The sequence below is a fragment of the Chlorocebus sabaeus genome, chromosome 23 (assembly GCF_047675955.1).
Source record: "Chlorocebus sabaeus isolate Y175 chromosome 23, mChlSab1.0.hap1, whole genome shotgun sequence".
NCBI lineage: Eukaryota > Metazoa > Chordata > Mammalia > Primates > Cercopithecidae > Chlorocebus > Chlorocebus sabaeus.
Window position 1 is genome coordinate 8,850,261 of NC_132926.1, and position 27,990 is coordinate 8,878,250.

A 27,990-nucleotide genomic window follows, 5' to 3' on the forward strand; every position below is an offset into this window, starting at 1 on the left:
CTTCCTGCCTCCCCACAAGTCCCCAAGGAAGATGTTTGCACAGGAGATGCTGGTAAAGTGGCTCTTTATTATCAGTTGAGACGTTGGCCCCAAACCCTGACGCACAAGTCCAGGGGGCAGGCGGGACCACACAGGGTGTGTTTGCCCAAGCCGGTTCCAGGATGATGTGGCCTTGAACCAAAGCCAGCTTTAAGAAGGCAGCTCGGCCTGTGAATCCCGCCTAGACCCAAGTCTCGGAACTCACCCCTCTGGTGAGATGCAAGGCCTCTCCCACTTGGGGGAGAAGAAGAGAGCAAGAAAGATGGGCAACAGGAGAGGGACATGGTCCCCGGGCCCAGAGTGGAGGCAAGCTGAGGCCTGGAGCATGTCAGGTGGTGGAGGAGGACAAAAGGAGATGGAGAAGGCCTTTCCAGAACCAGTAGAGCTTATTCACACCACTTGTCTCCTAAGAGAGAGGAGGATACTTCCTCCCTAGCCCCCTGAGGGAGCAGGGCCAGCTCTTGTGCCCACCCTTATCTCACAAGATGGTCATCAAGAGGGGCTGCCCAGGAATGTTGAGCCTGTGTGTGACACTGCCAGCACTGTGGCCCAGCCAGGGCCCTGGGATGTGACCGACCCTACCAGGGCTCATTCTCGCAAAAGCAAGTAGGATCTCCGTGTGATCCATCCCAGGGGGTGTCAAGGGGAGGTGGGAGCTGGCCTTTCACAACCTGTTGAGGAAAGAGGAGGTATGTGGTTCCCAGTGGCTGCTTTGAGGAAGGTTTTTAATTGTCCTCCTTGCGGATTGACTGTGGACTTGTGGCCCATCTGTGAGGAGGAAAACAGCCACATCCTTGAGAGATCAGCTCTCCCCTGCTCAACCTCTGCCTCTTTCATCCTGCATCTTTGCTTGTTCCCTGGGCTCTGAGACATGATGGTGCTCTCATGGCCAGGCTCCTTGGTAATAGAAGAGGGAAGGGAAGGGAAGGGGAGGGAAAGGCAGGGGAGGGGAGAGTAAGGGAGGGGAGGGGAGATGTAAGGAAGGAAGGAGGGAGGGAGAGGAGGGGAGGGGAGGGGAGAGGAGGGGAGGGGAAGAGAGATGTAAGGAAGGAAGGAGGGAGGGAGAGGAGGGGAAGGGAGGGGAGGGCAGGGAAGGGAGAGGAGGGCAGGGAAGGGGAGGGGAGGGGAGAGTAGGGGAGGGGAGGGGAGATGTAAGGAAGGAAGGAGGGAGGGAGAGGAGGGGAGGGGAGGGGAGGGGAGGACATAGGATAAGGTATTGGAATGGAACAGAATGGGGAGGAAACAGCAGATAACAGGGACCTGTACAAAACCAGCATCACTTTCTCATCTCTTTCCACCATTTATGAAATGAGATGCTGCTGCCAAGCACTGGCACGTACAGGGCACAGAATAAGCTCAGGAGCACCAGGAGTTGTTGCTGACTCCTTTGACCATCGTGACACCCCCAAATGCAGAGCAGCCATCATCACCCATTTCACAGGTGGATTAACTGAAGCCCAGAACTGAGATGTTACCTGGCCAAAGTTGCCCAGCTAGCCGAGGGGTGGCACAGCCAGAGCAAGAGCTTGTTCCCTGCGGGAAGTCACAGGAACCCAACTCAGGACATGGACTTTATCTTACAGGGAACTAGAGCAGGATCCAAAAGATGTGGGAAAAGGGGAAAGAGAGCTGGAAAATACTGAGCATGGACACACCAGGGACGGGGAAGAGAGAAGAAACAGGAGAGCTGGGGGAAAAGGAGGTTGGAGGCGGCCTTATCTGTTGGAAAGGGTGCACCTGGACATTGGTGGAATGCCAAGGCCCCTCAGCTGTTTGGAAGGTGTGCAGAAGGCAGGGAGGCAGCAGCTGCCTGTCTCTGGAGTGAAAGCCCCCTGCGCTTTTATCCTAGGTGGACCCCTCAGCAGCCAGGTGACCTTGGGCAAGTTCTTTGGACTCTCTGAGCCTTCACTTCCTCATCTGTAAAATGAGGGAGATGGTGTACCTGCTTCATGGGGCTACTGTGGGAATTAGCGAGATGATGTCACTCACATGCACAGCCCAGAGTCACCACCCAGCCCACAGTGGCAGTTATCATTGATGCGAAGAGTGAGGCTGAGCCTATGGCAGGGGCGAAGGCCCAGCCTTCTGTCCTCACGTGCACTGAGCGGTGCACTCCATGTTGTCATGCCAGCAGAGGAACCAGCAAGATTCTCTCTCTACCAAGAGAGCTTCTTGGCCTGACGGCCAGGCTCCTTCCCTCACAAGATGGAGGAGCTGGGTGATGTGTCCCCGCTCTGTCACTTCCTACCATACACAAGTCATGAGTCCTCTCTGAACCTCAGTATCCTCATCTGTAAAATGGGCTGCTTTGAGGATTATAGAGAATCCTTAAACAAGCAGTATTGGTATTAATTTTAATCAGGGAGGCAAAATAATCAAAGTGGAGGTGGCCCAGACTCGGATCTCAGACAGATCAGGGCCGAAAAACCCCAGCTCCCCCGCGAAGCAGCTGAGCAGCCCCGGGCAAGGATCTCAGCCTCTGTTTCCTAACCCTTACGGAATAAATAACCGAGATGGAGGTGAAGCCCTTAGTTCAGTCTGGGATGCAGTAAGGACTTTTAAAAATGGTTGCTGTTGTCATTACTGCCTGTCTGTTTGACTCAGCGGGAGCCAGCCGCTGGCCTGACCTTGCTGCCTATCTCATCATTCTCACGTCCCTAACTTTCCAGCCCAGTGCGGCCTGAAAGCTGTCTTTGTGGGGCAGCCACCCAAGCCCAACCGCAGCGTTTGTCCCCTCAGTGCCACTGCTATAAACAGGACTGAGGCAGTGTAAGTAAACACCCCCCCGCCGGGTGGCCCTGGAGGCCACCTGCCTTGCAGGAGGTCAGCTGGAGGGGGCAGCCGGTTTAATGGAAACAACAAGAGAACCAGGGAAAGGGGGTGCTGAAGCCAGAGGGCACGTAGCCTGCACCCCTGCTTCTGGCTCCCCCACTCCACTGAGCCTGGCTGTCATCCTGCCCTGGGTTCTTTGCTCTTCTTCCAATTCGGCAGTGACCTCCCCAGAGTGAGTACCTGCCTCTCGGTGCTCCCGGCGTGCCTGTCCCCCAGATGAGGTCACAACGCAGCATTGGCAGTGGGATAACCAGGCACCTCACGTGCACTTTTGCCTTTAATACGCCATCCCATGTGATCACAGATCACAGACAAAGAAACGGAATCTCCAGGAGGTAAATGGTTAGCCCCAAATCTCAGAGCTGGTAAGACACAGGGCTGGGATTGGAATCCAACTCCGGCTCCACACCTCAGCTTTCACCCCTGCTTCTCACTGGAAAATCAATTCTACCAGCCCCAGAGCCAACCCTCGGAGCTTCCCAGGCTCTAGTGTACTCCTCTTTGGCCAACACGCCCAGTGAAATAGAGCATGTTTATGGAATGACTCTATGAATGGATATAGAAACAATTTGAGTAGGAAAATACTCTCTGAAGGAGATGGATTGAGCACGTGTCAGTACCGTGCACGCTGCTTTGCAAACACTCATTCATTTCACCCCCAAACCACCCAATGGGGCCAGTGTTCTGATTTTCATTTTACAGTGGAAGAAACGGAGACTAGAGATTAAGAAATGAAATGTGCCCAAAGGTCACACTTCGGAGGCTGATGGCGGGGCGGGGCTGGAATGCTGGCGCCTCACTCTGCCATTGTCAGGAGCATAGGATGAGACCACTTGAGTACAGGCCCCAGGTGCCTTCCGCTCTGTGCAGCTGGCACCCCTTGCAGACCTGGCACAGCATTGGTGACCACAAGTTTGGCCACTGAATTAACACAGGTAGATAAAGTGATGACCTCTTAGGCTTCTTGAACTTGCAGAAGCATAGTACAGGTGTTAAAAGCATGGGCCCTGGAGCCACATTGCCTGGATTTACAATCCTGGCAGCCCCTACCAGCTGTGTGTTCTTGAGTGAGTTACTTCATTCTTCTGTCCCCCAGTTTTCTCATCTGTAATATGGGGTTATAGTAGTACCTGCCTCATTTTTCTCATCTGTAATATGGGGTTATAGTAGTACCTGCCTCATAAGGTTGATAGTAAGATCCAGTGAGTAGTCAGTATTCCTAATACCTTAAAACATTTCCTGGCATAAAATAAGTGTCAGTAAGTGTTTGTTAAATTAAAATCTCTCTTACATATTTATCTATTTAATAATTTATAACTCAATTCTATAGCTGTCTCAATTTGTTTTTGGAACAAGTCATGATTGAGTGTACCTTTAAAATTAGGCATTTATCTAAGCTAGTAGCTGACCAAGCTGATATAAGCATGGTCTCTTGGTTGCTTCTGGATTTGGATACATTTGCACAAACTCTTCATTTGTATTTTATTTTACATAGGAGATAGACATCAGGACTCTATCATGAACATTTGGTGGGGCGGGGGGTGTCCCCAGTTAGTCTTGGCCTGTGAGTCAAAGCTTTGCTATATTTCTCTTTAAGGTGAAACAATATGAAAGGAATAATTTTAAATGCCAGAGCTTTTAATGTTCTGTGTTGCTAGGGAAAAACATAGAGCAGAGTTTTTCAGAAGCCCTAGGGTGAAGACAAAAATGGAAGTGACTAGTAGGTGCTAGAAAAATGCCATTCCCAGGAGGAAGTTCAGAGCATGGTTGGGGTGTGGGGCGGCCCAGGGAGCTGTCCCACCACGAGAACAGGGGAAGGACCTGCAGACCTTGCCACAGGAGCCAGCAGAAACCCAAGGCGGCACCTGCTCATTGATCCCACACAGGCACATCATCTATACCTCTGGGATCCCAGCCCTGGTGTCACTAGGTGCCACCCCAGCCTCTCAGGAACTCAAGATCAGATGCAGAAATGAAATAGCACAGCAACACCTCATGGACACACTATGGCCCTGCTTCCACTTCTGCCATAAAAGGAAGAAGAAGATGTTCTCAACCAGGATCCTCTGAGGGAGAAGACATTTAAAAAAAAAAATTGAAAACATCATTTTGTTAGAATGATTGGGCTAGAAGGTAATATCCTAAGAACATGTGCATATAAAAACAGAAATGACCAAATGGCACAGGGACTGGGAAATAAGGAGACAAGGAAGGGGAGGTGTCTTTTCCCATGGGGAAGGGAAGGAGAGTGAGGACTGCCTTGGAAATGGTGGCCAGGGAAATAAGGGCACCCTAGAGGCCCTGCAGGGAAAGACCAGAGGGACAGCCTGCTGGGAGATGACTAAGGAGAATATGGGAACAGAACTTTCAGAAAGGACACCTTTAGGCTGTATGTTGTGGGGCATGCAATGCAACCCCAGACCTCTGGCCCACTTCCTAAAACCTGAGTAAAGTCCACACTGATCACCACTGCTTTTGTGTGAGTAGATGGTTTTGAGGGCACTCAAGAAAGGCTGAGTTTTACTTTAAAAAATTAATTGCTGCCACATGCCAGGCATTATTCTTTGTGCTTTCCATGGACTGACACATTTAATCCTCACCACAGTCCTAGGAGGCTAGTCCTATCATTATCCCCATTTCCAGGTGAGGAAAGTCAGGCACCAAGAGGGAAATATCCTACCCAAGGCTCACAGTGAGTGGATGTCAGAGCTGTGATTTCAAACCTCGGCAAAAAGGATCCCTGCCCCAGGCTGCTCACATTAGAGGGCCTGATACTGTCCCCCTCTGGACATGCCTCTTTCCAGGCAGCAAGGGCCAATGGATGTGCCCACCTGGATCCTATTTCCTCCACCCTAACTGGGTACTGGGTACCCCAGAATTCTCTACCCAGATGGATCTGTGAGGTAGGACCAGGGTGACCCTATCAAAGTATGTTGGGAGGGATGGACATAAAGTGCTGCACAGAGAAACTTACTGTCTCAGTCTGCCTGGGCTGCTATAACAAAATACCATGGACTGGGTGGCTTCAACAACAGACATTTACCTTCTCTCAGTTCTGTGGGAACTGAGAAGCCCAAGATCAGGGCACCATGGCTGGGTTCTGGTGAGGGCTCTCTTCCTGGCTTGCAGACAGCTACCTCCTCACTGTGTCCACACATGGGGGAGTGAGAGAGCACACACACAAGTTCTCTGGCATCTCTTATTAGGACATCAATCCTACAGCATCAGGACCCTACCCTTATGACCTCATTTAACCTAAATTACATCCAGAAAGTCCCCATGTCCAAATACAGGGATTAGAGCTTCAACATATGAAGGGACACAAACATTCTGTCCAAAATACTTGCCTCTAAAACACATAAGTGTCTAGGTCGGTGGTCACTGATTTGGGCTCAAAACCTAATAGCTGATGGAGGTGTTCTAGGTGGCCCTAGAACTATCATAGCTGAAGCTGAAAGCTACTCAGGGTCTCATTTGGGGGAATAATGTCTGAACATGAACCAAGGGAGCCAACTTTGGACCCCAAATGTGGGACACCACTGCAGAAACAACAGATAGAAAAGAGTGAAGATCTCAACAAAGCAGTCTGAATGTCAGTGGAGCTGTGCAGGACTGGTGTTCAACAGTGCCACCTTGTGGTGAAGAGAAGCAGGCGCAATGGAAGGTTACAGTTTTTCTCTACATCTGGTATTTCAGAAATAGGACTAATAAGGTCCCAGGGGATATTGGAAAATTCAAAAGCAAGATATTGAACTTTATAATAACAGTGTGTGAGGGGGAGAGAGGACGCGGTGATTAATTAGAATAAAATAGCCTTGGGTAGGATATTTCCTTCTTGGTGCCTGACTTTCTTAATAAAATTAGATTTCATACTCCAAGCTATAGGTCAGACCAGTTGTACAGGAAATGAATGTATCTGCAGAGCTGTTAAGCTCCTTAGTGATAAAAGCTTTTCAGCTATTCAGATTGGCTGATCTTAATGTATCCACAGCACATAAAAGCATAGGCACACCTAAATATCCACAAACTAGAAGGCAAGACTTTAGGGTTCTCTCACAAATGAAAATGCCTCAAATACTTTCTAAAAAGTGAAAAAATTTAAGGTCTACCTGTGGTAAATTATGATGTTTGGATTTGTGGGAAAATTGGGATTTTTAAAAACCATCTCAATACTCTGTTGAATTGTGTACTTTTAAACATAGTAGTAGAAGTGGAGAACAGGTTAGCTTTTTAAGAATCAAGAGCAGGAGGTCTGTGTCAAAAGAGGAAATCTGTCCTTCCTGATTTACTATTTGGTTTTTGCAATCTGCTATTTTTCAGGCATTTTGCATATACCACTTCACGTCATCTCTGCCTACAATTAGAGAAATTGACAGAGAGGTTACAGTGATAGATCTGGGATTCCAATCCAGCCTTGTCTGACTGCAAAGCCACAGCTGCCTTGGCGCCACTCTGCCTGTCTCTCTGTAAAGGAGGGAGGCCTGCAGCGAGCATGGGTGACAGGTGCCAACTGCATGCTGATTTCACGTGTCTCCTAGGAGAGCCATGGCTCTCGGACCCACTTACCTGATACTTCTCAATTCAGAATTCAGGAATGCAGGGATCTCAGCTCTAAATCTGTCTACAGACAATCATCAGAGAATATTTTCTGTCCAGTTTGAAAGGATGTGTGCACAGGGCATGTGACCTCAGCAAGAAACTCGCCTCTCAGTGCATCTGCAGAGAGCTCAAGGACAGAATGACCCAGAAGGCAAGGTCCCCTGTGGCCTATGTGCCGGTGTGTGGGCGGCAGCTCCGGGTCCGGGACAGCTCTGAGGAAGGATGGTGATGTGACTTTAACAAATGAAACCTCAGTCTCCCCTTCTGGAAACAGACTTCAATCCTCAGGGGACACCAACTCAGTTGGCAGGGACTGCTCAACCTTGGCTGTGGTCTCCCTGAACTTGTGAAACATTCACCACAAATGGGCTCCACAGTCAAAAGGACAGACACTTAAGTGCCCATAAAGTTCCCCAGGGGCCGAACAAACTTTGGCAATTGCAGCATTTTATTAGATGGCTTGCTCTCTGCAGTAAAAATAACCTTTTTATTTCGTAGCCAGATCTTGTTTTTCCCAAATTGCTTTTGCCTTTCATTAAAGATCCCAAACTAGAAGAGTTCTTTCTTCCCTCCCAGAATGGAAAAATTCTTGGTGGTTTTTCCCCAGAGCTGGGACCTGTTCACAAGTCCCAAGGGCCCCATATCTCCTGACCAGGTGATGCTGGGGCATTCGCTGGGGAACATGTTCTTGAGGACTTCCCTTCAGGAGGTCTGGGCACACAGCTCAGCACTGGCCACTCATTCAGAGAGAGGAAGGAGGAGGAGAGACACTCTTGAAACAGATGATTTTGCTGTGGTCTTGTAACCATTTGACTCTTTTTAAAAATAGTCTGCTCAGAACAAAAGAAGGAAAACTTTTCCACTATTGTTTAGGAGACTCACCAATATATTATTTCAAGATTCTGGGGCATGTTAATGGGATCTGACGTACAGTTGAGATAGCCTGGGGCAGTGATGTCAGTGGGCTGCCCAGCTTTCACTGTGTTGGTGAGCAAGCAAGAGGGAAGGCACAGCCACCACCTGCATGCACCCTAGCTTGTGAGCTCTCTTTCTTCTTTCCTCTTTTCCTTCTAGATTTATACCATCCCTTCATTTCCCTAAAGGGTAGAAGAGCAATTCCAAGCTTGGAGACATTTCTCCCCCATGCCATCCCCATTGCCCCCTGCTTTGGTTTGTAACAGATTTTAAATGAATGATTCAAATATCTCATGCAGAAGAATTCCAAATAATCGTGGAGCTACTTAATGTAGCCATCTTCAACCAGGAGGAACATGACTCCCACTCCTTAAATATTGGCCACGTATAGTGACTTCCTTCCAAAAAGTACATATAGAAAGGGGGGCAAAGAGTCACTTTACAATGGAGAAACCTGACAGACACTACCTCAGCCAGGTGATCAAGGTCAACATCAACGGTGATAAGTCATGCTGATAGTCTGTACCCTTGATAGAATGTGATGTGAATGAAACTTAACCTCTGTGATTCTCTGCCCCCAAACCTATTACCCCAGTCTAATCATAAGAAAAATAGCAGACATGTTCTAGTCAAGGGACATGCTACAAAATATCTGGCGAGTTCTCCAACACTGTCAAGGTCATCAAAACAAGGAAAGTCCAAGAAACTGTCACAACCAAGAGAAGCCCAAGGAGACATGGTGACAAAATGTGGTGTGGAATCTAGATGGGATCCTGAAACAGAAAAAGGACATGAGGGGAATACTCAGGAATTCTGAATTAACATTAATTCCTAAGATGTACCAACGTTCGTTCATTAATTGTGACACATGTATGATAATAATACAAGATTTTAATAGTGGGACATGTGGGAAGGCATCTGTATTGTCTTTGCAATTTTTCTGTAAATTGAAACTTTGCAAATTATTTTTTTTAAATCAATGGTTTGATTTCATCTTTGCCTTCTTTCATTCCTTGCATCCCCTGGGTTTTTGTTGTTGTTGTTGTTGTTGTTTGTTTGTTTGTTTTTGAGACAGAGTCTCACTCTCTTGCCCAGGTTGGAGTGCAGTGGTGCGATCTTGGCTCACTGCAATCTCCGCCTCCCAGGTTCAAGCAATTCTTGTGTCTCAGCCTCCCAAGTAGCTGGGATTACAGACGCCCACCACTATGCCCAGCTAATTTTTTTTTTATTTTTAGTAGATATGGGGTTTCACCAGTTTTGGCCAAGCTGGTCTCAAACTCCTGAGCTTGTTATTCGCTCGATTCAATCTCCCAAACTTCTGAGATTACAGGCATGAGCCACTGTGCCTGGCTGCACATCCTTCTTACCAGCTTTGGCATCTTGATGATGATAAGCTTATTTTGCTCTCCCACTTTAGGGGTATTTACGTAAGGCGTGAGGTAGGGGTCTAACTTTATTCTTTTGGATGTGGATATCTAGCTATCTCAATACCATATGTTGAAAATATTCTTCTTTCTACATTTAATTATCTTAGCAAGTTTGTAAAAAATCAGTTGACTATAAATTTGAGGGTTTATTTCTGGAGTCTCAATTCTATTCAATTGATCTGTATGTCTGTCCTTACGACATTATTACCCCGTCTTGATTGCTATAGCTTTGCAGTAAGTTTTGAAATCAAGAAGTATGAGTCTTCCAATCTTGTCCTTATTTTTCAAAATTGTTTCAACTACTTGAGGTCCCTGGCATTTCCATATGAATTTTAGGATCAGTTTGTCAATTTCTGCAAAGAAGCTAACTGAGATTTTGATAGTGATTATTTTGAATCAATAGATCAGTTTTGGGAATATCACTATCTGTATTAGTTTGCAAGGGTAGCCATAATGAAGTATCACAAACTGGTTGACTTAAACAACAAAATATTATTCTTTTTAAAATATTGTTGTTTAAAATATTATTCTTATTTAAAGTTCTGGAGCCTAGAATTGCCAGGTCAAGGTGTTGGTACAGTTGAGCAATGTGAGGGAGAATCTGTTCCATGCCGTTCTCCTTTATCTTCTGATGCTTTACTGGCAGTATTTGGTGTTCCCTGGCTTTTAGATGTATCAACCCAATCTCTGCCTTCATCTTTGCATGGTATTCTCCCTGCGTGCATGTCTGTCTGTCTGTCTGAGTTTCCCCTTTCACCAGTTTACTGGATTGGAGCCCACTTTAATGACCTCATCTTCACTTGATCAGCTGCAAAGATCCTATATCCAATAAGATTACCTTCACAAGTACTAGGAGTTAAGACTGACTTCAACATCTTTTTGGGGATCACAATTCAATTCATGGTACCATGTTAGCAATATTAAGCCTTCCAATCCATGAACATAAGATGTCTTTCCATTTTTTTAGGTCTTTCCATTTTTTTAGGTCTTGTTTAATTCAATCAACAATGTTTTGTAGCTTTCAGAGTATAAGTTTTGCTTTTCTTTTGTTAAGTATTTTCTTAGTGTTTTATTGTTTTTAATGCTATTATTGCAAATTGAAGTTTTTTAAATTTTGTTTTTCTTTTACTCATTACTGCTGTATCAAAATACAATTAATTTTTGTATTTTAATGTTGTATCCTGCAACCTTGTTGAGCTCATTTATTAGTTCTAATAGTTTTCTAGTGCATTCCTTAGTTTTTTTTAATCTGCAAGTATGGATAGCTTACTTCTATTCTGATGTGGATGCCTTTTATTTCCTTTTCTTTCCTATTTTCTTTTGTCTTGATTTCTATATCAAATTTTCTTTTTCTTCATGTGGTATGCATTTGTGTAAGCCATCCCAAATTATTTTTGGAACAAGGTAGGATCTAAATTAACACACTTAAAAAATAGAACTTATGCTCTACTAATATCTTTTTTCTCTCAACTAATTCAGAGGTATTGAATTTTGACAATAATTTTTTTCTGTGAAGAAATTTTAGGGAAAAAAATTCCTGATGTTCTAGTAATTTAATTATCTAAAAAATGCTGATAGCAACCATTATTCTTCAAAATGCTGCTTTGGAAGAAGGATAATATATAAGTAGATTTCACCCTGGGAAAAAAAAACACTAAAAATTTAAATATATATTATATTAGCATCAGGTTATCATATTATCATCAAGAAGGCTACAGAAACTCCAAGTCCATGAAGTGTTCTGTGGCACAAGGTGAGTGTAAGTTTATTGTTTAACTTTAATCTTTGCCTTTCCCCAGAGACAAGACTGTTTCTTACTTTATCTCTATCCCTGATGCTGGTACTATGCCTGGAATATAATGGGTATTTATCAAATATTGATCAATTTTAATTCAATTGAGCCACTTTTGCTATCTCTTACTTAGTAATAATATTTTAACATATTTTTAATCTGAAATTATTTTAACCCTGACAACATATTAATATTTCTACATCAATTTTAATGGTGGCTGAATTGACAATACCACGGGGTATGTGGCACTTCTGGGCTGTGGGACTAATAGATAAAAGGATCAGTTATCTCCTGCTGCTTGTCAGCTCTGCAGTACCTACTCTGGTTATTCTCAAAGACTGCTCTGCCTCTCCACCATGGGACTTGGACTGCATGAATTGCACTGGGGACTTTCTTTCTTGCCCAGAGGAGTGACAGAACGGCCCAGTTCCTGGGACCCTGGTGCAAGAAGCAGACTGCTCTGTACACTTCTATGCTACTAAGCCTCATCACTGCTCAGCGTGAGGCCTCTCATTATTTACTGCCTTTTCTTCCCATTCTGACTCTCTATTGCTTGACAAGGCCTCCCCAGCCATGTGGAACTGTAAGTCCATTAAACCTCTTTCTTTTGTAAACTGCGCAGTCTCAGATATTCTTTATCTGTAGTGTGAAAAGGGACTAAAATAGTAAATTGGTACCGGTGAAGTGGGGTGCTGCTGAAAAGGTACCTGAAAACGTGGAAGCAACTTTGGAACTGGGTAACAGGCAGAGATTGGAACAGTTTGGAGGGCTCAGAAAAAGACAGGAAAATATGGGAAAGTTTGGAACTTCCTAGAGACTTGTTGAATGGCTTTGACCAAAATGCTAATAATGATATGGACAATAAATCCAGGCTGAGGTGGTCTTAGATGGAGATGAGGAACTTGTTGGGAACTGGAGCAAAGGTGATTCTTGTTATGTTTTAGCAAAGAGACTGGTGGCATTTTGACCCTACCATAGAGATTTGTGGAACTTTGAACTTGAGAGAGATGATTTAGGGTATCTGGCAGAAGAAACTTCTAAGCAGCAAAGCATTCAAGAGGTGCTTGGGTGCTGTTAAAGGCATTTAGTTTTAAAAGGGAAATAGAGCATAAAAGTGTGGAAAATTTACAGCCTGACAATGCAATAGAAAATAAAATCCCATTTTCTGAGGAGAAATTCAAGTTGGCTGCAGAAATTTATTTGCATAAGTAACAAACAGGACCCGAATGTTAATCACCAAGAAAATGGAGAAAATGTCTCTAGGGCATGTCAGAGACCTTTGTGGCAGCCCCTCTCATCATAGGCCCAGAGGTTTAAGAGGAAAAAATGGTTTGGTGGGCCAGGCCCAAGCCAGGGTCCCTCTGCTGTGTGCAGGCCAGGGACTTGATGCCCTGTGTCCCAGCTGATCCAGCCATGACTAAAAGGGCCAAGGTACAGCTCAGGCTGTTGCTTCAGAGGGTGGAAGCCCCAAGCCTTGGCAGCTTCTATGTGGTATTGAGCCTGTAGGTGCAGAGAAGTCAAGAACTGAGGTTTGGGAACCTCCGCCTAGATTTCAGGGGATGTGTGGAAATGCCTCCAGGTAGAAGTTTGCTGAAAAGGCGGGGCTCTTATGGAGAACCTCTGCTAGGGCAGTGCAGAAGGGAAATGTGGGGTCAGAGCCCCACACAGAGTCCCTACTGGGTCTCCGCCTAGTAGAGCTGTGAGAAGAGGGCCACAGTCCTCCAGACCCCAGAATGGTAGATCTACCAACAGCTTGCACCATACTCCTGGAAAGGCTGCAGGCACTCAACAACAGCCCATGAAAGTAGCCAGGAGGAAGGCTATACCCTGCAAAGCCACAGGGGCAGAGCTGCCCAAGACCATGGGAACCCACCTCTTACATCAGCATGACCTGGATGTGAGACATGAAGTCAAAGGAGATCATTTTGGAACTTTAGGATTCGACTGCCCCACTGGATTTCAGACTTGCATGGAGCCTGTAGCCCCTTTGTTTTGGCCAATTTCTCCCATTTGAAATGGCTGTATTTACCCAATGCCTGTACCCTCGTTGTATCTAGGAAGTAACTAATTTGCTTTTGATTTTACAGGCTTATAGGTGGCAGGGACTTGCCTTTTCTCAGATGAGACTTTAGACTGTGGACTTTTGAGTTAATGCTGAAATGAGTTAAGACTTTGGGGGACTGTTGGGAAGGCATGATTGGTTTTGAAATGTGAGGACGTGAGATTTGGGAGGGTCCAGGGGCGGAATGATATGGTTTAGCTGTGTCCCCACTCAAATCTCATCTTGAATTGTAATTCTCACAATTCGCACATGTCATAAGAGGGACCCAGTGGGAGGTAATTGAATCATGGGGGTGGGTCTTTCTTGTGCTGTTCTCATAATAGTGAATAAGTCTTATGAGATCTGATGGTTTTTATAAAGAGGAGTTCCCCTGCACAAGTTCTCTGTTTGCCTACCATCATCCATGTAAGATGTGACTTGCTCCTCCTCACCTTCCACCATGATTATGCGACCTCCCCAGCCACGTGGAACTATAAATCCATTAAACCTCTTTTTCTTCCCAGTCTCAGGTATGCCTTTATCAGCAGCATGAAAACAGGCTAATATATACCCCCAAAGTTAGATACTTTATCATATTTCAATTGTGTGGATTTGGGATTTGCATGACTCAGCTGGTTGATTCTCTTGATGAATGTGGCGCCAACTGAGGTCACTCCATGGTAATCATCCTGTAGGTGTGCTGGGCTGGTCTAGAGATCCCAGGATGGCTTCACTTACATGTCTGGTGACATTGGCTGGTGGGGGCTGGCTGCAAGGCTGGGCTTAGCTGGGACCACCAGCCAGAGCTCCCGAACATGGCTTCTCCAACCTGGTGGTATTAGGGCAGTTGATTACATGGCAATTTCAAGCTCCCAGAGAGAGTGTCCTAAGACAGGCAAGGTGAACTGCCACCCTGTTAAGGCCCAGGCCCAGAAACTGACAAGCACCACTTCTGCTGTATTCTATTGGTCAAGCAGTCACCCCACCTCACCTCTCCATGCAGGTAGCATCAAGGAATTTGGGACCATCTTCAATCCACTACAATCCCCATTCTCCAATTGCAGTCCCTTCCCCCACAGGCAGCCTTTATGTGCTCTGACATTCATCCTTGAATTTGAACATAGTATCTAACGTAAGTTACCTAAATCTGTGTAGACATTTCCTCCCTTGCTTCTGACTGATAGATGCTTCTCCAAGGTGTGCACCCACCACATTTACTTCTATCTTCCCCAGGAATGGGCACCTGAGTGGCCAACGCCCCTGCCAGACAGCTCTCCAGAGTGGCTGCACCTTCTCATACTCCCTGGCAAAGAACAAGGGTTCCTCTTTCCCCGACACTCCAGCCAACACTTGGCATTAGCTGACTTTCTAATTTTTGCTAAACTGATAAGTGTACAGAGTAAAGTTTCATGTTGAACTTTTAAAACAAGGGGGGACATATAGAGGAAAAAGGATAGGAAGGAAAGCGGTTAGGAGGGAAGGAAAATGGCAGCTGGCTAAGTGGGAAGAATTGGAAAGTCAAGTTTTCTGGACTGCACAGTACCCTACGGAATCCTAGAGGCCATCAGAGTAGCTGCAGGTCACCTTGTGGAAAAGTGCAAAATACAGTTAGACATTTGGAATTTGGCTTTCTGGCAGCCTGGCTGGAAGGTGTTGATTCCACAGGGCCAAGGCTGGCTGTGCCTGCCTCCCTCTGGGTCCTGGAAGCTGAGGGAGGGTGAACCAGCCTCCAGTTCCCAGGTTCTTATGCTCACGAGATTGTGCTCCTTCTATTTATCTCTCAGTCCTTTTCTGGCGGCCAGAGAGTCCGTCTTTAGCGGGGACCTGTACAGTATTGTGTTAATCTTCAGCTCTCTCTGTTTCCTCTCTGTTCCCTTCCTCCCTTCCTCTTCTCCTCCACCACACAGAACAGATGTGGAAAAAGCCAGGCCTTTAGGAACATCTGCTGAGACACCAGCTGCCTTCCTCCCGGGCTAAGGAAACTGTGACCCCTCTGATTATTGGGTTTCATCCAAGGACCTCAGTTCTCTGGCCAGAATATTTGCATCGAAGTCAGCAAGGTCTTCTAGCTATTTAAGAGAATTTGCTAAATCCCTGAAGATTTGTACATATAGAAAGAAGGGAGAGATGCTATTTTTAAAACATTGGCTGCAGTTGGAGCTGGCTTGCCCAGAAGTGCAGAATTCCCAATGCTTCCCAGGGAGCGTGCATCACTCTCGGAAATACCTGTACACATAGGAGCGGTATAGGAAAAATGAGTTGAACTGTTCTGATTAAGAAAGGGACTGCAATTTGGAACTTGATCAGCAGCTGCATGCTGACTGCTAGAGGAAGAAGGGTTTGTTTCTGTTTTTATTTCTTTGTTTTTTTTGGGAGTGGACAAAGTGATTTCTGAAAGAGAGTGAGAGGGCCCGGAAGTACCAATGAGGCAGAGGGAATTGGAGGAGGAAACAGGCCAGTGATAAATTCCTCCTAGCAGGAGTACCCCGCCCAGATGGGGACTTCAGTGTGGAATCATTTACTTTGGGGATGACACCTCTTGTTAACTGCAGACCTGCAGGAAACATCTGCTAAACTTGACAGCTGTGTGCTGCTGGTGGTCATTGAAAGACCAGCATTAAGTTGACAGGCAGAAAGAAAAAGAAGTCCCAGGGGGAGGAAAGGAATGAGATGGAGGGCTCAGTGTGAACAGGAAATCAGAGCCAGGGATGACCAGTAAAATACAAGCCCTGGGGGAATCTAGAAACATCTTGGAAAGGGCCCAAAGCTTTTCCATAACATGTGGACTGGGAGGCTCTCGGGAAGGACCCCAGACTGGTGAACTTGGCAGTACGCAAGCTGAAGGCATCTGGCATACACACGAGTGGGTGCACACACGCACATGCACACACACACGCACACATGCACACACCCCAGATCCTCTAGAGTAGTGGTCCTCAATCTTGGCTGCACTTTTGAATTGCCTGGGAGTTTTAAAAATGCCAGAGCCTACCCTCACCCCAATGCCACCAAACCAATGGCATCAGAATCTGTGGGAATCAGACCCGCACATCAGGTTTTCAAAGCTCCCAGGGCTGAACAGCATTGTTCTACAGCCTGACAGCTCCAGCTGCCTGGAGAGCAGATGCCATTTACAGTCTCCTGCAACCAAAGACTCACCGGAACCATCGTGCCTTTCCATCACACACCGTACCCAGGCCTTCTCCCTTCCTTTCTCACCACCTCCCCTACCCGCTTCCCAACAGATCTCCTCCCATAGTCACCGATGAGACACAGGCACCCAGTGGAATTTAAGCCTGAGAGAAACCACAAATAATTTTGTTTAATATAAGTATAAGCTGTGTAAAATTAGTAGATACCATGCAACATACTCATACTAAAAGTTACTTGTGATTTCTCTAAAATTCAAATTTAAGCAGGCGTCCTGTGATTTTAGTTGCTAAATCTGACAACCCTAGCTAGAGACAACTTAAAAACAAATAGAAAATTTTCTTCCTCGACAAGGGACAGAGATTTGGCACCACCACTAGCACCAGACCCAGAGTCAAAGCCCAGGGCTCCTGGGCTGAGCCCCTGGAAGAATCAGGAAAGCTTTTCGCCTTCCCCACACGTCCTGCAGGCGCGCAGTACTGCGAGGTATCACCACCAGAGGGCGCACTCTGAGCAGGCGGGAGGAGCTAGCAAGGACAAGACCCCAACCCACCGAGCATTGGTGTTCAACTGGTGGGGTCCAGGGACATTTCTTCTTCTTCTAAACTAAATGATCTCGAAGACACCTGAGATTCAGTGAGAGAGAAGGGTGAGCCCAGGGTAGAATGGTGAGACTCAAAACCTGGCAGGTTTCTTTTACAGGGATTTATTGCTTTGATTTTTTTTTTAATTGCACAAATAAAACAGTCAAACCATTCAGAATTCAATGTGGAAGTCCTCCTTTTAATGTCCCCATTCCACCTGCCTCACATGTGTGTCATGGATCTTCCTATTTCTACTTCTACGCACGTGTGTGTGTGCGCGCACGTGTGTGTAATTTGGGTTTGTTGGTTAAATTCTTTACACAAATCCCATCTGAATATGTATGTAGATAGATAATTTCTAGAAATTTCTTTTTTCATCTAATAAATTTTCATGTAATAAATAACTTTTGAGGAGGACCACTCTGTGATATACGCAATATTAATTTCATTTAATCTTCACAATGACCCTATGAGGTAGGGGCTAGTGTTATCATGCATTATACAGATGGAGAAACTGTGACACAGAAAGGCTAAGTGAGTTGCACAAGATCACACAGCAAGTAAGTGGCAAAGCTGGGATTTAAACCTAGGCCATATGGCTTTGGAGCACGAATGCTTAATTACTCTTCTGCATTACTTGACTTTAACCATTGCATCACAGTCTAGCCTGGAGATGGACCATAGTATATTTATAGCCACTCCCCTTTTGATCCATATGCAGGCTGTGCCCAGGGTTCCACTAGTATGAAAAAGGACGCAGAGGAGAGCGTTGTGCGGCAGCCAGAGGGGTTCTTGCAGGGTAGCGGCCCAGCTGTGGAGTATGCACAGGTTACATTCCAACAAATACTGTTAGATTTTATTCCCAAGAGGTTGAAACATTCCCATTCCCAGCAGTTGTGTTAGAGTGCCCATCCTCCTTGGTGCCATCAAGGGCATGCAGGCAGAAGGAACAGACTGTGGAGAGGAGCAGGGATATGGTTTGGGGAATGGCAAGAAGTCTAGTGAGGTTGAAGGTTGGGTTGTACTTGCTGGTTGTGAATGTAATCTATTTTATGCTCTGCAAATTTGATACACAATACCACGACATTTCATTGTAGTTTTTGTTTGCATTTCCCCAATTGCAGGGAAACAAAATCATCTTTCTGTATGTTTATGAGCCATTTGTGTTTTTTCTCCTGTAAACTTTATGTTCATATTTTTGCACTTTCCCAAAGGGATGTTTATCTTCTTGGTTTGTAGGTGCTCTAATATTATGGGATGTTAGTCTTTTGTCAGTTACATTGGCTACAAATATTATGTCATGGTGTGTTGCTCTTACAAACTCAAGTTTTAATGATAGTAACCTGGATTGTCAAATGCGACAACAGGCTTTCTCAGTCACAGCTGTGGAACATGTAACAGAGACAACCTCTCTGAAGGGCAGCTTGATAATAGATACCAAATGTGCTTTAAATCGTGTACACTTGCTGATGCTGGTATTCTATATCCATCCTAAGGAAAGATCAGGGATATAGATAGCAAGTTAGCTCCAAAGATGGTCATTCCAGTTTTGTTAATGATGTAACAATTTGAGAACTTTTACATGTCCAGCAATAGGGCACTGGAAAAATCAATTACATCTTAATCATTGGCAGGAATATAATGTTACCGTTAAAAAAGATGCAATAAAACTGCGTTTTTGACTGTACTAGTAAATGAAAAAATTGATAGCATGAAAGATTTTGTCCAGTATTATTCCACTTTTGTAAAAATGTTTAAAGTTCAGACTGATAAGATATGCCCCAAAATGTTGATAATGATTTTTCTCTGAATGGGGCTACTATGGGGTAGTCTTGACTGTCTTGTTTTTGCTACTCTAAATTTTTTTAAAATTTCACAAATAACATGAATTACTTTTATAATAAATATATATTTGTAAAATTATACATATATATGTATATATGTATGTGTGCACATATATATACACACACACATATACATATATTTATACCTAATTTTTTCTTTTGACTATTGGAGGTAGAGAGCTACCAGGTCTTCAATGAACCTTACCTCCTGTTATTCATGCTTTCGTGTCCTCTTTTCTGAAACGGAATCAGAGCTGGTCAGTGTTACCAGTAGAACACTGCAGAAGTGACGGTGTGTCACATCCAAGGCTAAGTCATAAGGGCACTGTGACTTCCACCTTTGCTCTTGAATCACTTGCCCTGGGGAAGCCAGCTACCATGTTGTGAGGCTGCTCAAGTAGCCTTGTGGAGAGGCCCACGTGGAGAGAAAACAAGGCCTTTGCTGCAGCCAGCACCAACTTGCCAACCATCTGAGTCAGTCACCTCGGAAGTGGATCCTCCAGCCTTCAGATGACCACTGTCCCAGCTCATATCTAGACTGCAACCTCATGAAAGACCTGGATCCAGAGCACCCAGCTAAGCTGTTCCTGAATTCCCAACTCACAGAGACTGTGAAAGATAATGCATGTTTGTGTCTGTTTTTAGTCACTAGGTTTTGGCTGTGATGTAACAGTAGATAGCTGATACAAAGTTTAGTACCAGAAGTGGGGTGCGGATGGAACATAAACCTACCAATGTGGGAGTGTCTTTGGAACTGAGCAGAGGGCAGAAGCTGAAACGACTTTGAAGAAAGTGTCAGAGAAAGCCTAAAGTGCATTGGAGAGGCCAGTAGTGGGAGGAGGATGTTGGTGAGGGTTTATAGGAAAGTGAGAACAAAGCATTCTCACTTTCAAGAAAGGTGATTCTTGTTATGGAGAGGCAGAAATTAAGCAACACTGCAGCAAGATGGAAAGCTCATAAATGGAATGATCTAGCTAAGGAGATTCTTAGGCAAACCCAGGTATTGGGCTCTTCCACTAACAGTATCTTGCTACAGATACAAAAGAATCAGAAAATGCAGCCCTGCCCGTGGCCTCTGGGCAACATCTCACTCAGCAGCATGAACCGTGCCCACTGACCCCCTCGGAAGTGACTGATGCAGAAGGTGGAGTATTGGCATGCTTGCTGGTTCCCAGGATGGGTCTCAGAAAGCTTGGAACTGAGGTGGAATCATGTTCATGTTCCTCCCAGAGTATAGAGCAGTTAGACGTTCAGTACCTTTCTGGAGAGAGAGGGGAGTGAAGAGTGCTCAAGGGAATAATTGCATCAATGCTCCCAGCACTCTGCCCTGCCCATGGGAAGTCAGGTTGCACAGAGGCCAATCTGAAAAAACAGTCAGAATGCTCCCTGGACCAGATCACAGGGATACTTTGGGGTGCCTGTGCCCTTCAGCAGGTGGGTCTGGACAGAGGCTGCACACTGCAGGTTCCTCCCATGTTTTTCTTCCTAAGGATGAAACCACTCACATGCATGATACACACATGCCACTCACATGCATGCCACTCACATGCATGACACACGCACACCATCTCTCCTGGGGGTACCTGACCGTCTGAACTTTAAAGTAATTTACCTCATTTACCTGTAATGAACATTCATCCTGCTTTCTTCTTGTCCAGGGCTCCGAACATCTTCTTTTCTTTGGGGAGCTCCTGCCTCCTGAGTCCCTGACTGTCTAGAGGAGCCAGAAACTCTTATTTCTCAGAAAGGAGGGTGCAGGCATGTGACCAAACTCACCAGATAGATGTACCCGCACCAGACTCAGATTCAGAACCAGGGGCTCCAGGACGAAGCAAGGTCCCATGGAATCCACCCCGGTGGGGAGGCAGCAGAGGCTCCAGGGTATCATTGGAAGCCCCTCTGTGGTTGCCCTGCTCAGGGCAGGCTGCAGTGTTGTTTCCTGGAGCTGCTCTGCCGTGGGTGGCACATTTGGGCCATATTCCAGAGCCCAGTTCCCAGGTCATTCAAGTAGCCAGTGATAAATCCCATTTCTGCTTAAACTCAATACAAGTGGTTTCTGTTGTTTGCAACCAAGCCTGCCTGAGGCCTTCCACTGGCGCTGCACCTTTGCAAGGGAGACATTCGGTGTGATATATAACAGCAACTTTGGGATGAACTCCACCTTACCAGACAAAGCTGGGAGAAGAACAATCCCAGATACCTGTTCGAGTCAATGGACCACTAACTACGGCAATGCATTTTTTTAATGCGCTTTTTATATCACTTGGAATGCCCTGACCTCCCCACGTCCTCCTCTGTCCCACGCGGGTCCACCCTCCACATCATGGCCACTGTGATCTTTCTCCACAATGATCTGGCGGTGCCACTGCCCATGTGACACCTGTGCTGGGTTTCTCTGTCCCCACCCCATCTTTCTTCTCCCTGCTGTGCCCACCCAGCCATGCCATATGGACAATCACTCTTGCTCTCTGTCTTCAAGTGCGATTTGGCCAACAGAAGCATGGGCGGGCCCTCAGAGGGCAGAAGAATGGACTTGGACATCTGTTACCCCCGCTCCTTCCCTGCCAGGTTGCCACAGGTAGGCTGCGTCCCTTTACTGCAGACTCGTATGCGCCTTCTCCACACAGCCACCCTCTCTGGGTTCTCATAGCCGTTCCCTGGCCGCCTCTCTCCGGGGCTAGGGGTAGACACGGCTCCCCAAAGAGGCAGTAGCACCTCACAGCTGTGTCAGTCCCAGGCATGCTCCATGCCCTGTTGGCTTCCTTAACCCCATCCACCCCTTTGCAGACAGCGTCTTTATCAGCCTGCACTTCAGTTACCCATCTGAGTGTGTCATCTGTGTCCTGCTGGGGCCCTGGCTGAGACAACAGCCTTCACTCGATGTTTAGGTTTCAGGCAAGACCCACTTCCTTCCGGACCAAGCTGAGCTTTCAAGGCCCTATGGGATCTGGCCTATGCCAGCCTTTCCTGCTCATCTGTCCTTCCCTGACTATGCCAGGCTTTCCCCTACCTGCCTTTGCCGCCCCACCAAGGCCCTCACCTAGGAGCACCCTCACTCTTCCGGCCTGCCGCCCCAGAGCCGTCTGCTCTAGGCAGCTGTGCAGGCCGAGTAATGCCCACCACAAAGATGTCCACGTCCCAATCCCTGGAACCCAGGAATGCTACCTTCTGTGACAAAAGGAACTTTGCAGGTGTGGGTAAGGATGTGGAGATGGCGAGATTGTCCTGGATGATCCAGATGGGCCTTAAATGTCATCACAAGTGTCCTTAACGAGGGAGGCTGAGGGGCATTTGAGTACAGTAGGGAAGGCCGTGTGATGTTGGAAAAGGGGGCTGCAGGCAAGGAATGCAGGCAGCCTCCCAAAGCTGAGCAGGGCCAGGAAGCGGACTCTGCCCTGGAGCCTCCGGAAGAGACCGGCTCAGATGACACCTATAGCCAGGGAAACTGATTTCACACTGCCCACCTTCAGTGTGGTAAGAGAATACATTCATGTTGCTTTAAGCCACTAAGGTTGTGGTCATCTGTTACAACAGCCATGAGAAACTAATCAGATGCCTTTCCCAATCCTAGGCTGGGCAGGCGGTCCCCTCTGGGTTTCTGCCACCTGTACTCACTCCAAGTGGCACCTGTCATTCTGTGTCAGACCTGCAGTTTACCTGTTGGTCTTCCCACCAGAGCCCGAGGCAGGGGTTGTGCCTTTTCACGTCTGTTTCACCAGCACCTGCAGAGAGCCCAGCACGCGGTGTGGCATAAATGAAACGTTGAAGGACAAATTGCATAGCTGGCATTGTCACTCACCAACTGAAATTCCACAAAGCAGGGATGCTCACTTATGATTTTCAGGAATCTAGTAAACTCCTTCTGGTGACCCGCCGGACACCAAAGTGGGCTCCTCGGACACTGGTGGTTGATTTTCTATGATGCTCCACTGGGACTGAGTCGGAGCTGGACTCCTGTCCTCCTGTGACTGAATTAATTCCTCTGATACAGCCCCCATCCTTAGGGTCCCAGGGAGCGTGACATTTGGGAAGTGTCTCATATAGCATGGAGAGTGGAGCAAAGGGCCTGGGGGTGTGCACGCCACCGCTTTCTTTTCTCTCTGCCCCATTTTCTCCTATCCCCCTCGCCCCTCTGACATTCAGGGACAGGGACTGCAGCTTTGTCCCTGCCCAGAGCTCCCCTATCACATGCTGGCCGAGGCTGCAGGCTGTACAGCCTTCTCTGCACGCTCTGCTCTCCCGGCCCCAGCATGGGGACTGGGCAGGAGGCCCACAGCTGCTCAAGGAGCTGGGGTAAACACACAGCGGCTCTTCCACCCTCCCTGCACGCCTTTCCTGAACACCCCTCCTGCCCATCCCCCTCTCCTGGCATCCAAGTCCCCAGTTCCGCCACCCCACTCAACTCCAGAGACCTCAGCCAACACTTCCACCAGGGATGGGGCTGAGGCCTGCAGGGCTACCCCTTAAGGCCCTCTGGTCCGGCCCCCACACCCATAGGTCACCAGAGGACTTGACGGTTTGAACCGCATCCCTCCGCAGGACTCCTCACTGAGATTCCAGCGGGGCCACCCTCTCCCGTCCCTTGCACTAGCCTGGGAAGTCTTTGAGCACAGCCACCAGCAACTTCTTCTTCACGTTCCCAGGGCCTGGAAAGGGGCCTTGCATATAAATTTGCTGAAATGTATCAGGGTAGGGGCTGCGGGCACTGTTCAACCTTTAGCAAGGTGGCTGGGGGACCTGAGGTCACAGGGCAGGAGCCGTCCTCACGCTGAGTTTCTGTTTCCTTCTGTGTAGAATATGGCTAGGGAGGAGTCCTGCTTCGAAGGATTGAGAAGATGTTGAAATAAGAGCTCCCAAGGCAAATTGAGAAGTGGGGAACGTGCTTGCATTGAGAAAAATGAAAGACAGACCCTTTCGAAGACACCTCCCATATGACTGGAAGAGGAACCTCTGGGCAAGGCAGAGGAAAGACACTTGTGCTTTCACAGTTTGTAGTGGGAATCAGCCAAAAAGTGCTAAAAAGGATGGTATTATTGAGACAGGTGGCGAAATCTGAATACGGTCTGCAGAGGAGAGAATACTACTGCATCCATGTTAATTTTCCTGATTTGAACAACTGTACTGGGTTATGGAAGATAATGACTTGTTTTTAGGAAAGATCCACGAAACTATTATAAAGGGGCATTATACTTCAAATGGCTCAGATCTTAAAAGTATGTATTTAGACACAGAGCAAAAATTATAAAGCAAATGTGGCAAATTGTTAACAACTGAGGAATCCTGCTAAAAGGTATATATTAGTAGAAAGTTTTTGTGCCATCCTTGCAACTTTTCAACTAAGTTTGAAATGGTTTTCAAAAACACTTAAAAGCATTTGCAATATGTTCATTCATTCTGTTTGAATCTTGTTCTGTGAGAATACATTCATGTGTTACTAGAGTGTTGCATGTTTTTTTGTCTGTCTGTTTGTTTGTTTTTTCTCAAGACAGGGTCTTGCGCTGTCTCCCAGGCTGGACTGAAATGGCATGATCTCTGCTAACTGCAACCTCTGCCTCGCGGGTTCAAGCGATTCTCCTGCCTCAGCCTCCTGAGTAGCTGGGATTACAGGTGCGCACCACCATGACCAGCTAATTTTTTGTATTTTTAGTAGAGACACCGTTTCACCATGTTGGCCAGGCTGGTCTTGAACTCCTGACTTTGTGACCCGCCTGCCTTGGCCTCCCAAAGTGCTGGGATTACAGTCGTGATCCACCGCGCCCGGCCGAATGTTGCATATTTTTAATGATTGAACGGACACGGCGTGATGGTTAATTTTATGTGTCAACTTGATTGGGCTCAGGGATGCTCAGGAGCTGGCAATGTGGGAATACATCCAGCATTAAAATATATGCAATTAAAAGTAAAATAATAATAATAATAATAAAACCCACATTATTTCTAGGTGTATCTGTGAGGGTGTTTCTGGAAGGAGTTAGCAGGTGGATCCGTGGGCTGAGTCAAGATCGCCCTCCCTAGTGTGCCAGCCAGGCGTCCTGCAGTCTGCCGAGGGCCTGAAGAGAACAAAAGGCAGAGGAAGGGTGAACGCCACTGTCTCTGCTTGAGCTGGGCCGTCCATCTTCTCCTGCCCCCAGACATCGGCTCCTCTGGTTCTCGGCCTTTCGGCTTGGACTGACCTACTCCACTGGCTTCCCTGATCCTCCACTTGCAAACAGCGGGTCGTGGGACTTCACAGTATCTGCAATCGTGTGAACCAGTCTCTCATAACAAACATCTTTCTATCCATTTATGCATGGCCTATTGGCCTGCAGAGCCCCAAGTAATCTACACAGTAGGTGAAACCTTGTGAGCTGAAAATCACAAACTGCTAAATATTCCCATATTTTTCATGCTAATCATTATTAACACGATTGTTATAATTATTGTTGTTGACATTGCCAATAGTTTGAGTAGTTCTCGACTGGCAGAGGGTGGACCGTCTTCCTGGTGGCCGGGCAGTTCATTTTCCCGCCTCTGCATCCTGGATCCCGGCCCCAGGGCTGCTCCCGGCAGGAGCCAAGGCCCAAGGAACTCTCGACAGTCCGTAGCTGGCGTTCGGCAGTGACCTCCTCTCTCCACTAGAGGGCGCGCGCAACGCCTCTTCCACGCCGCCGGGCGAGCTGCAGGCGTTGAGCCACAAGACATCTGCAGACCTGGGCTGCAGGGAACCTGGCAACTGCAGTGAAGACGATCTGGGGTCTCTGGAACCCAACTCAATTATCTGCTCCCTTTTATTCCCCCGCATAGTTGGCTGTTAGCTTGAGGATGGCATTGAAACTGCATACAATTCAATAATTAATTCCAGACTGGATCTGAGGAAGCACAGGTAAGTTAACCAATGCAGACTGCGGACTCCACACCATCAAGGAGGGCTGCCCAGAGGTAGCAATGGGCAGCCCATGGCCCAGGTTTTGCCCCAGATATCCTTTGTTCAGCCTGCATGGTGCCTGAAAAATAGAATTCAGAGAGTTTAATATTGAGAGATTTTTAAACTTGGGAGAGTTCATATAACACCCAGATTTCTGGGGGTTTTTTCCTGATAAAATGAGGTAAAAGACACCCACATCCTCCCATGGCAACACCTCCCTCTCGCTAGAGCTGTGGAGCCAGCCATTGCTCCCCTTGGACTGGGCATACACTCTCCAGCTCACCACAGTCCTCCCTGGCACCACCTCGCTGTGTTATGTCTCCTGCCGGGACCTGCAGGCATCTGGCTTGGCCACCTAGACCACAGGAAAGCCTGAATTATCCAGATGCCCTGAGAATGGGCCAGTTCCCTTCAATTACATTTTCTGGTCAACTGCCATTTTTAAGAAAAAATCCTTGAGATTGCAAGGCTTTCTGGGAATAAATTTTTTAAAAATTATGTAAAATGTTGCCATGCCTCCCTGTCATCATTGCAACCACTGTGGAAAAGCAGGCACACGCCTGAGGCTGTGCGACCATAAACAGTCACCCAACCTTTCTGCGCCTGTTCTCTTGCCTGTAAAATGGGAACTTTAGCAGCCTCATCAAATGCTTTGAGAATAAGGAAGACACTCCATGTCAAAGCACTTAGCAGAGCCCTTGGCACATAGCAAGAGCCAAACAAGCATTTACTATTATTAGTAGTAATTACAGGTTGAGCATCCCTAGTCTGAAAATCCAAAGCCTGAAACACTTTCAGATAAGGTACCCTCAGCCTGTATTAACCACATAGGGTAGCTGAGTACACGGGGAAACTAGGCCATCGTTCTCAAACTTGGGCGCACATCAGAGTCAGCTGAAGGTCATGTGGGCACAGAGATTGCTGGGCCCCCTCAGAGTTTCTGATTCAGTAGGCATGGGCTGGAGCCTTAGAATGTGCTTTTTTATCGAGTGCACAGGTGACTGTTGACACGCTGTTCCGCATAGGCAAACTGACTGTCTTGGTCCCTGCTGTATTGCTAGAAAGTGATACCCGAGCCTGGGTAATTTACCAAGAAAAAAGCTTTCTTTAGCTCATGATTCTGTTGTCTGGAGAAGTTCACAGTTGGGCATCTGCATCTGGTGAGGGCCACAGGCTGCTTCCATTCATGGAGGAAGGGGAAGGGGAGTCGGTGTGCAGAGATAACGTAGTGAGAGAGGAAGTGAGTGGGGCGCCGGATGCCAGGATCTTTAACAACCATTTCTAGAGGGAATTAGTCAAGCAAGAATTCACTCCAAGGGAGGGCCTTAATCTGTTCATGAGGGATCTACCTCCTTGAGCCATACTCCTCCTATTCACCCCACCTCCACGACCCAAACTCCTCCCATTCACCCCACCTCCATGACCCAAACTCCCCCCATTCACCCAACCTCCATGACCCAAACTCCTCCCATTCACCCCACCCCCATGACCCAAACTGCCCCCATTCACCCACCTCCATGACCCATACTCCTCCGATTCACCCCACCTCCATGACCCAAACTGCCCCCATTCACCCCACCTCCGTGACCCAAACTCCCCCCATTCACCCCACCTCCAAGACCCAAACTCTTCCCATTCACCCCACCTCCATGACCCAAACTCCCCCCATTCACCCCACCTCCAAGACCCAAACTCCTCCCATTCACCCCACCCCCATGACCCAAACTCCTCCCATTCACCCACCTCCATGACCCATACTCCTCCCATTCACCCCACCTCCATGACCCAAACTCCTCCCATTCACCCCACCTCCATGACCCCAACTCCTCCCATTCACCCCACCTCCATGACCCAAACTCCCCC

General features: G+C 47.1%; 1 long non-coding RNA gene across 1 annotated transcript; it reads left to right on the forward strand.

Moving 5' to 3' along the window:
- Positions 1 to 1,253: 1,253 nt before the first annotated feature.
- On the forward strand, positions 1,254 to 26,632 carry LOC140709954 (uncharacterized). The gene is made up of 2 exons (XR_012090781.1): positions 1,254 to 24,830; positions 25,165 to 26,632. It is a non-coding gene; the product is annotated as an uncharacterized lncRNA (long non-coding RNA).
- The last annotated feature ends 1,358 nt before the right edge of the window (positions 26,633 to 27,990 follow it).